The sequence below is a fragment of the Topomyia yanbarensis genome, chromosome 2 (genome assembly GCF_030247195.1).
Source record: "Topomyia yanbarensis strain Yona2022 chromosome 2, ASM3024719v1, whole genome shotgun sequence".
Taxonomy (NCBI): Eukaryota; Metazoa; Arthropoda; class Insecta; order Diptera; family Culicidae; genus Topomyia; species Topomyia yanbarensis.
The window spans coordinates 180,203,839-180,214,354 of NC_080671.1; the positions used below are offsets into that span (position 1 = coordinate 180,203,839).

The following is a 10,516-nucleotide window of genomic DNA, read 5'->3' on the forward strand; positions in this document are numbered from 1 at the left end:
AGATTTGGATTAACGTCACAAGTGTAGTTACGACACTCCAGTTATGTCGCAGACATTACCCACCCATCTTTTAATGTAGAATATTTAGTCTAGAAATCAGAATGTTCCAATGGTCGTTTCAGGCGACTTCAACATAGATGTTTCAAAACAAGAGAATTTGAAATTTGTTTATTTTATGAATGAATGTTTCAAGCTTCGTTTGATCTCTGATCCATCACAAGCAACTACACTTGCAGGCACATGCATTGATCTTGTATTTGTCAAAAACGTCAATGCAGAAACCCGAAGATATATTTCGTACTTTTCATATCACAGACCAATACTTTTTTTAATTGATCCAGTGGTTTAATTTCAAATGTAAACAACGCTTGAAAAATTATAACCGGTTGACGACCTACACCTACACCAATCATGTCAGAATCACCTCCTGGACAACTGGACAACAGCTAAGCCCGGAAATAGTAAGAAGTCAGAAGCATCCAACGAAAATCGAAGCCAGCGCATCTCCCCACCAAGGCCAACAACGCCAACAAAAACGGTCCTTGTCAGGACCACCATCATTTTTGTAAAGAATAATTTGAAATATTCCTCGCCCAAATCACCTTTTGTCCGAAAATTCCAATGAATATCAACATATTTGAAGAACGTGTTCTTTATGTATTCTACATCTCTCCGGTTATGTCGCAGACATTACCCACCCATCTTTTTTTTAGAAAAACTCGTTCCACTTGAGTACAGTGAGATGCTCGACCCATTCTATAACAAATCTTTGACTGATTCAACATTTAAATACATTTCTTAACACGCAGAATTCAAACTTCCTCAAATAAAACGTATAATGGAATTATGTAAAATAATAACACATTAATATATTTCACACACCTATTATATTGACCACACGAAAAAGCCTGCGGTAGTCTTGTTTTGCATCTTGACAAAGATTGCAAATATAATCAGCGCCAACAACCCACAAGTAACTTGACAGATCCCAAGGCTTCTGTGTGCGGTAGGTGTGATTGAGACTACTGCAACTTGGTATGCGTAATTGAGAGAAAAACAAAATAATCTATCACACACCTATTTTATTGGCCAGCAGTGTAGATATGTTTACATACACTCACTCGCTCCCAGGCACATTTTCAGAACTCGATGAACTGAGGCGAACTGAAGAAAGTCGATTCTCCAAGGTTTTGCATAGCATTTCTAAAGTATTGCTTTTGATAGAGGCTGACAGTATTACGATTTTGTATTTTTTATTTTCAGTAATCATCTATGACGTAATAATTGGACAAAACGACATGACAATCGCTTGATTAATCAAATCTTCGTTTAGTTTAATTTGAAGGACATTTTCCAAATTTTCTACATCAATAAATAAATACCATTCCAGAAAGCTTCGGAATCATTTCCAAACTATTCCTATAATACTCACCATATTGGGAATACCACTGATATATTCCATCATTATCATTCAACTATTAAACTACCATACTTGTTTATGTTACCATTTCCAGAATCTTCCATGTATCCTATATTGAAGATTTGTATACATTGTACTTTTGTGCCACTTTTGTGCCAGACGTTACCAGACCAGATTGCTGTGGTTATCTTTGTTATTCGTATATCTGTTTACCCTGCTTCAAAAACCTGTTGATGGACATGATCAAAAATCCTCGTCATACAATATTACGGCTATAGCTCAATCGGATAAAGCGTCAGTCCACTTACTGTCTACGAAGCTTACTTCAGAAGACGGCGTGCAACAAAATAAACTTCTAGTATGTAGTATGTTGTCAAAATGTATATGGAAAAGAGCGTATTTTGGTATGGTGACCGTCCTTAACAACCCGTTGTTCGTATGGTCGAGTATATAAAAACGATAATGGTTATGTTCGATATTATACCAGGCAATGGTTAATCTATTGTGGAACGAACTATATTGAAAATGGTTTTTAAACGTTTGATGCAATGGTTGGCATATCGTCGCTGTTGTGCTATCTTATGACAAACGCTATTTTGGGGTAAACTGAGTTAGATATGCCACATTACTTGTTTGGAAAATCTCTACAAAGTGGCGTTTTCAGAATTTTGAAATTCTACTTGGTTACTTAGATATAGCGAGAAACATGATGAGAAATTTTGAGGTTTTTGCTTCAAACCACTGTATCTAGGGATTTGCACAAGTTATATCGAAGTTTTAGATATTTTTATGTGTGAAAAAGTCTGATGAACACAATGGCATAAACATTTTCAAAACAAAACTACACGAGTTGTTAGAAAAACACAGTTTTAGTTTTAAACCGGAAATAAAAGATATTTGGCAACACTGTAACCAAAAATAACAATTTTTTCTAGATTCCCTGACTCATTTCCTTCAAAATGCATTTCACCGATTGTTTATAGACTATATGAACGCAAAGATATGAATAAAAGTTAGAAATTGATGATTTTTTTCTATGGGAAATTTTCCATGCACGATTATGACACGTCATACAAATTTTGTCATCAATACTCGCCTATGACACGTGTGAGTGCGACTTTTGTTTACATTCATAGTAAAAACTCGCAACATAGTCAACCGATCTTCGTAATATTTGAGAGATTAATGCAGAATAGCTAGAAGCATCAATTGTCTTCTTTTATACCATTTATAAGTTTCAAGACATTCAATCTCAAACTTTAAAAATCGTTTTTCTCGAAATGTGCTAAATGGCGCTTGTCATAAGATAGCACAACAGCGACGATATGGTACACATTTATGCGGGATGTCTGTGAGGAGTAAAAATAATGAAAGAAAAATGAATTGTCCCGTTCCACTGAAACTTGTGTAGAGGCCGCCGTATAAATAACTTTCGCAATTTTCCACAATCGTTCATCGGTTATCCCTCGTTTAAACCAGTATTCTGCTACTTTGAACGAACTGTCAGCTGCTGGGTGGCGCTTCTGGAATTGGATGTTCCGAGTAACTTGTTCGATGGGTTGTTCTCGATTTTCAGAAGAAGATGATCCCTCTCCAAACATTTTACTAATATACTCGTCCATATTAAAACCCAATTTAGCGTTACCGCCATCATAATTTGTCGGTGGGAACTTGTCTGTATATTGTGTGATCTATCTATTTGTCTCTATATGTATAGAAGATATGATTGGAATTCAAAAACAACAATTTTCTGAGTTAGTCTCAAAACTCTACCTGTTGAATATTAATAAAAAATTGATTACAAAATTTCAAATTAAATACAACAATTTCCTCTTTTTGACTAGGTGTGAATATAGCAGATCTCTCGTAAACAAAACAGGCGTCCATATATATAGCTGCATTAGACGCAAGGCAGTTAAAATTAGTCTTTTCCCGGTAATAATCGAGCTCCGAATTCCTTTTTTTAATATTACTATCAGGTATCAAAGAAATTTGACCTCGGATTTTAAGCAACTCTAAGTAAAACTGACTCATAGGACAATCGAGTGTTTGGACACGGATTGTGGCTTCATACAAAGGACAAATGGCTTCACAAAAATCATTGAGGAAACTCCGATGTGGAGAAAGATCTGTAATTATTTCACATTAAATTAGAGAGGTATTCATGTTTGCGAAAAAATAAGGTTTACTTAATGAGGGTGAGCTGACAGCCAATCGATCGAAAAACGGTTGATTGTCTTTCAAGGTTTTCATCAAACTGTAATGAGCGTTCCAACGAGTAGCGTTCGGAATTGGGGAAAATTTCTGTTGATTGAGAGAAAACGCTTCTTTATGCTCTGCTTTTCGATATGCCTTGACGATCTCAACAATCTGTGCGATTTTAAGAGTGTTTTCTTTATTGCTAGCTCCTAATGTTTGATGAGTCACAATTAAGTTGAGTATATCTTCGATTTTATTCTTTAAATTATTTACCTATGTCGTTCATGTAACTCCATGTAACCATTCCTATATACATAAGTACTGTATTATAAGTTTGATAACGTACGATAACGATTGTAGACACAAAATATCCACCAAGAAGCTTGCAAACATGATAATGTATATAGATGATTCGAATCTAGACTTCATCATAGGGTAAAGTACCTATTTTTATCCTATTAGGGAGATTGCCTCACTGATTCATTTAATTGATTATTCGGTCTATAATCGGTGGAATGCGTACAAAATCGCATCAACAGCCTTGATTCGTTGTTAAGAACCAAGACCATAATACAAAAATGAAAAAAATGAAATGAAATGCTCGTGCTTGAGCGCATCGAAAACTCGAATCGAGTGTCTCCATTATTCTCCTGCCATTTGCACAATACGAAAGATTTGGCTGAACAAAAATGGCAGACCAACGACTTCAAATGGGTAATAATAGAAACATGGAAAAAAAGGCCCATGGCCCTACGTGACGAACGCACAAAACTAAGAAAATCAGATTTTTTTATCGTTTCTTGATTAATCGCATACAACTCCAAGTTCGAATATTTTGTGTGATCTTCAAGAATTAGAGCTTCAAACAGCATCCCGACCGATCAAGGGCAGATACAACATTAAACGTCGTTGAATTATTTTTTCAATGGAAGAATTTTATTCTTCTCCATCAAGGATCTCAGATCAGTTTCTATATCACTCATTTGTTCTTTTTAAATGTCCTCAGCTACGTAGTTTAGTTTCCCACTTTATGGTAGCCTGTGCAATTCTCTTACGATTAACCAAAAACATTGAATTTTCAGAGCGATAAATTTTCAGTCTTTGACAGAGTTTTTCATCACACTTTTATGAATATGCATGTCAAGTTTCATATTCGCCCAGTATTTCAGGAAGTTTCTATTAACGTGTATTCTCGACTGTTCTTTCCAATACAAATTTACATAAAAAAACAAATCTCTTGTGCGTGAATCAGACACAACGAAAAGCCTCATATTTCACATTGATTCCTTTGTGTCCATTACTATTCGTTTGGGGGTTGCTCCAAAAAAAATGTATGACCAACTATTTTTTCTTCAGTCCGTACTCGTAAATAATCTACAGAAAAAACTTCGTAGTAATATTCAACCCCGATTGGTATATGAGCTAAAATTGAAGCATTCGCCAATATACCATCGCCGCACAGGCAGCACAGCAACCGCAGTATCATCACACATTCTTTTTTTTCTCTGCTTTGTATACATCTTTCGCTGCTCAACAATCTGTCGTTTGTGAATGGCAGTTATCATAGGCATCGATAGTAGAACATGCTCGTTGAAGGGGACAAGGTTGGCAAGATGCGAGCAAAAGCATACTTACCTGGCACAGGGGTTACCGTGATCAACAAGGCGGTTCCCCCAGGGCGAGGCCCTTCCATTGCACTTCGGTTGGGTTGACCTCTGCGATTATCCCTCATGTGGATAACTCGTGTGTGTAATTTTTGGTAGTCGGGACGTGCGTACGCGCACATCCCGATCCATATGTTTATTGAAAGCAAAGATTTTCATACGAATAGGGGTAATGTAAGTAGAAAAGTAATGACTAGATAATGCGCTATAACGTCAGTCTCTGGTAGGCAAATGCAGGTAGATGAGACGGACGCCTAAACCCTCAAAAAGGCAAGCGATTTAAGAGGCCCGGAGTTTTGAAGGGGGCCCGGATTTTTAACAGAAACCAAAATTTTGACAAATACTTTTTCGACAAAAATTTATTTGAGAATACAATTAAAAATTCAATATCTTGTGTATGAGGTAACTAGAATAGCGAAAATTCTACTAATATTTTAATAGGTTTTGAATTTTATATGTCATGTAGCATGAAGAGAAGATCTCTCAGTTCACAATCCTTCAGCTGCCAATGATTCTAAGATGCATACGTTCAACTAAATTGCTAAATTGTGTTTGATTGATTTCGAAGAGAAAATTGAAGTCTGCTACCAAACTAAATCAACTAGTTAGCAAGATTAGCTAACTAATGTAGCAAGTTCAATCCGCATACAAAATCTTTTCGTTTTGGAGGAGTGAGCGTGAGATTTTGAACGTCGCTTCCTGAACGTAACGATTTTATCTTTATTTTTGAACTATTTTCTAGAAATCAGTTACAACATTCTTGTATAATATTTTAAGGTGTGCTAACACACCAACACAAATAAAAGAACAATCCATGTTTTTATAGGATTATGAATGTTTTCGAAACCAGCATAGCGTAAAATCCAACCAAAACCCTTATTTGAAATTTGATCCATGTTTCTCGTTTTTGTTCCATTTTTTTATTCCTACATGGATTTGTATTGTATTTGTATTTCTACAATTGTAAGATTCTGCCTTTTTATCTTTTTGCATACTTTTATTTTATCCATTTTTTTACGTTCCTTACTTTAGCTTTTTTTTATTGCTAACACTATCACTTACTTTAATTTATAGTTTTTTCTCTGTTATTTAATATTATTCGCATTCTTTTTAGAAAATTCTGCTTTCTTAATTTTTTTCTTATTGTTTCATTTTTAAATACCGTGCTTTTTTATTTGTTTCTGTTGTCATTCCATCTAATTTTTAGAATTTGTCTATTTGTTACATTTATTCTTGTCATAGCGTTTTTCCATCTCCTTTTATTTTTTCATATTTTTTGCATTTCCAAAAGCAATTTTACTTATTCAAATTCATTCCAATTTGTCTTATTGTTTATTTTTTTACCATTTTTTCCTCATTTTCTAGTTTTTAGCTTTCCGTTTATCGTAGTTCTATTTTTCCCATTGTTCATTTAATATAATTTTATTTATTTTTTATACGTTTTTTCTTAAGATTTAAATCGTTATTGTTATTTCTTCATGTTTTCCATTTAACCTATTTTGAAAGTACTTTTTCAGTTGACCATTTTCCTATACGTTAACATTGATTTTTTTTTTATTTTCCTAAAAACATTTGATTTATCTTTTCTTAACACTATGCGCACTTTTTCTTAATTTTACATTTAGTTAGTTGTTTGAATTAATTTCAAATTTCATTTCTAGAGCTTTTTTTATTCTTTAAATAGTATCCATTTTATTCATTTTTTTCGTGTTAATATCTTCATTTTTCTGTTTCTATAGTATACCATGTTGGCTTTTTCCTATTATTTTTTGTTTTCCATTTTGTCTGTTTGCTCCGTTTTTGTTCAATACTTCCAATTTTCTTTACTTTGTCGTCTTTTCATCATTTAAATTTTCCAGCTTTTCAAAATTTTCTGGCCCGTTCATTTTTTTAATTTATGGTTATTTTATTCTTGTCTTTTATGTATACTCCTCTAGTTTTATGCATTCTTAACGTTTTATTTATTTTTTTCTATTGCTTTAAATATGTCTTGTTTTTAATGTTAAATAAATTTTATTATTCTTGATTTATTGAGTTTTTCAGTTTCATGCATTTTTTATATTAATGTTTGTGTTTTTAGTAGTTTTTTTCATTTTCATTAATTCTAAAAAAAATTCCTACTTCTCTATCGATTTTTCATTATTTTCACCATTTGTTCAATAACGTTCGACTTTTTTAATCTTCGCAATATGTTTTTTTCTAGTTTCCTGTTTTCCTTTATCAATTTTTTATCGGTTTTGTTTTGGTTTTTCTCGATTAAACCTTTTTTGACAATTGACATTAATTTGTTTATTTGGTTGATTTTGTTATTTTTAGCTCTTTTGTACATTCTTTTAATATTTAGTTTTCCTATTTTTTTTATCTTTTGCCGTTGATCGCATTTTGGATATTTTTAATTTTTGTAATTACTACATTTTTAATCTTGCCATTTCCTTACTTTTATAAATACTATTAACAAAAATGGCGCTTTTCAAAGTCAAAAGTGTCGAAGAGGTATTAAAAACTCCCAAAGTATAAAAAAACTCTATGTTTTTTCCTTCATTGGCACTACAAAGAACTAGAGCAAAAAATGGTACATGAATATAAAATTTCAGTGTACTATACATAATATCAGTGAACTCCAATGGATTTCAAACATTGACTTTTTTGTACTCAGGCAATACACAGTGGTGGGGGCCCGTACGTTGGACCCCCCGGGCCCATATTTTCTCTCTGCGGCCCTGAGCATAGTGGTTCGTTGGGGATGGTGGCGTGACTTTCTTTAACATTTCTGCGAAAGAACGCTCGGAACGTTCCGCAAGGGAACGTTTAGTTTATCCCCACGTAGTTTGTACGAGGGACATTCCGAGATATCGTGCAGAATCTTTGCACAGTAAGGACACTTCTTAGCATTTTTACTGCACGAATCATCCACATGATTCTCACCGAGTCATCGCATTTTCCATATCGGGCCTTATTGCTACAATGGGTGGTTGTGTGACCCAATAGTTTACACTTAGTGCAATTCATGACCCGTGGTACAAACAGGTGTACGGGTAGACATACCAGCGAAGGTCACCCGATAAGAGTGTACGTTTTTGAACCATCCCCCGCAACTACTACTGAGTGCAAACGCTTGCACTCAAGTATTTTCATCGGCTGAAGTAAGCGGTTTCTAAAAGGGCCAACCCCGTACTGCAGCAGATCCTCTCATGTCAAACTCTCAGCGGTGACCACACCTTCCGTCTCTATCCATACCGTTGGAATATACAAGTTATAATCCCGCGTAAAGTGCTTACAGCAAGCAATGTCACAGCCGAGAATCGTTCTGTCAGGTCTTTAGAAATCTTAAGAAGATTCAGCGATTTAGTCTTGGGCTGAAAGTAGACAACAAATGGACCAGTTGAGAGTTCTGGGTAGCATTTGGGCCGGGGGAGCATAAGGAGTTGAACCCTATTTAACATCCATTTGACCATCCGAAGAGGGAACCATCGTAAACGTCAGCGTAAACGTAAACCGAAGAAAACAATAAATGTGTTACGAAAGATCACTAAACTGGTGTCCAATGACGACCGATCCAGCTTATACAGCTGGCTATTGTTTCATCCTCACACGCGAATAAAAGACTGAGGACCGAACCGAACTGGCAAGATAACCTTGAACGCGGATTAGCACTATTATTTGTCGCTATAAACTGCTTTTACGCACTTGTGTCTCGACCGAGAGCACGAAAAAGACTGCCTTTGTAAATCGTTTTGTCGATTTAGATAGGTGCATAATTTAACTTTCCTAGCTAACGATAAAATTATAAAAACACCAGCCACTTTCGCTGTGGAAGATAAACCAAACAAGCATTGCTTTATGCCACAGCTAACTGGAGAAGTAGATCAAAACCGACAGGAAAGCGGCAACGTCTGGGATGCACACTGCGGTGTCTTCTGGAATTTTTCGATGAGCGCATAAAATTTGGTTATTCGTCATCACAGTCATTAGGGAGGTTCCAATAATTCTCACCAGCTTTATCAGAACTCCTCTAAACACAGAAGGTTTTTTTTGAATACCATCAGTTCGACGATAATTTAGTCCTGTCACTAAATTAGTATCGGATTCTGAAGAGAGGAACTCGAAACGTCTCTCCAATAACTAATTCACTAGGGAGGTTCCAACAAAGGATCAAAGCTTTTCTCGCTGGCCAACAGTTGAGGTCCGCTGCAGGAGCAGCCATCACCGAAATCGTTAGAAACAAATTCAGTTAGAGTCTCCGTGTTAAAGCTGGAGAGGTGGCAACCCTAATCCCCCTTTACATGAGTGTTGCGCTTGCTATAGTATAATACTATTTCTTATCAACAAATCGTTAACATGGATTCGAGATATCGACTCTATGCACTGTAATTTTTAAAACAGCCAACTGTTTCGTAACCTGAAAAAGGACACATAACTCTATATTTGATGTAAACAGCGCAATATCGACGATCCTGTTTACTCACTCGCCACTCAACAATGCTGATGCATCAGTTTGATGGGGTTTCCGGAATCTGTTCCTCGAACTGCCTGCAGGCAGTAGCGTTTACGCAAGGGCGAAGCAGTTTTTCCACTGCTTATCTATTTACCGCCATGGCTATTTTTTGTCTTTAAAGCACATCATAACCAAATTAGGTGCCCGCTTCACCTTGTTGGTGCTCCGTTCGTCCCAAATCAGTTTACCCGGGCGAAGGATGACTTACGTCCCCTTTTAAGCAAATGCGCGGAAAAATATAATCCTACAGCTCATAAACATCGCAGTTCTTCCGTCAAATTTTCAGTGTTCCCTCGGGGCCGAGCGGTTCTCGCCGAAGCGTACTAATTCAAGATCCGAGGAATGCAAATATTGCGATTTGCAATGAAAATATTTTTTCGAGTGTTTGTTCGGCTTTTGGTTGGTTTAGCCGAGGGGAGTTAATTGGAGTAGTTACTTGATAATGAGAAAATGAGCATAGCTCGGGGGCTGCATCGAGGATTTTCACGGATCTGGGAATGCTGGACGAGGGTGGTGAAAATGTTTGACCAGGTGGTCGTTGCTCGAGGGAAGAAATTAGGGGATGCTGAGAGCTGAACAAATTATTTATGTTTATATTTAATACTGGAATATGATACATTTCTCATATAGCTTTTTTTTAAAGAAAAAAATCCTATTCATTCGCTTAACCTTCCAACAATTATACTGATAAGTCTACGGGGATACTCGTTTATCCGATTCACAAGAACGCAAACCGAA

The 10,516-nt window shown here is 35.8% G+C and overlaps 1 non-coding gene across 1 annotated transcript; it reads left to right on the top strand.

Annotated features, from left to right (window-relative positions):
- Positions 1 to 5,246: 5,246 nt before the first annotated feature.
- On the top strand, positions 5,247 to 5,410 carry LOC131686433 (U1 spliceosomal RNA). Its single transcript, XR_009305102.1, has one exon. It is a non-coding gene; the product is annotated as a U1 spliceosomal RNA (small nuclear RNA).
- The last annotated feature ends 5,106 nt before the right edge of the window (positions 5,411 to 10,516 follow it).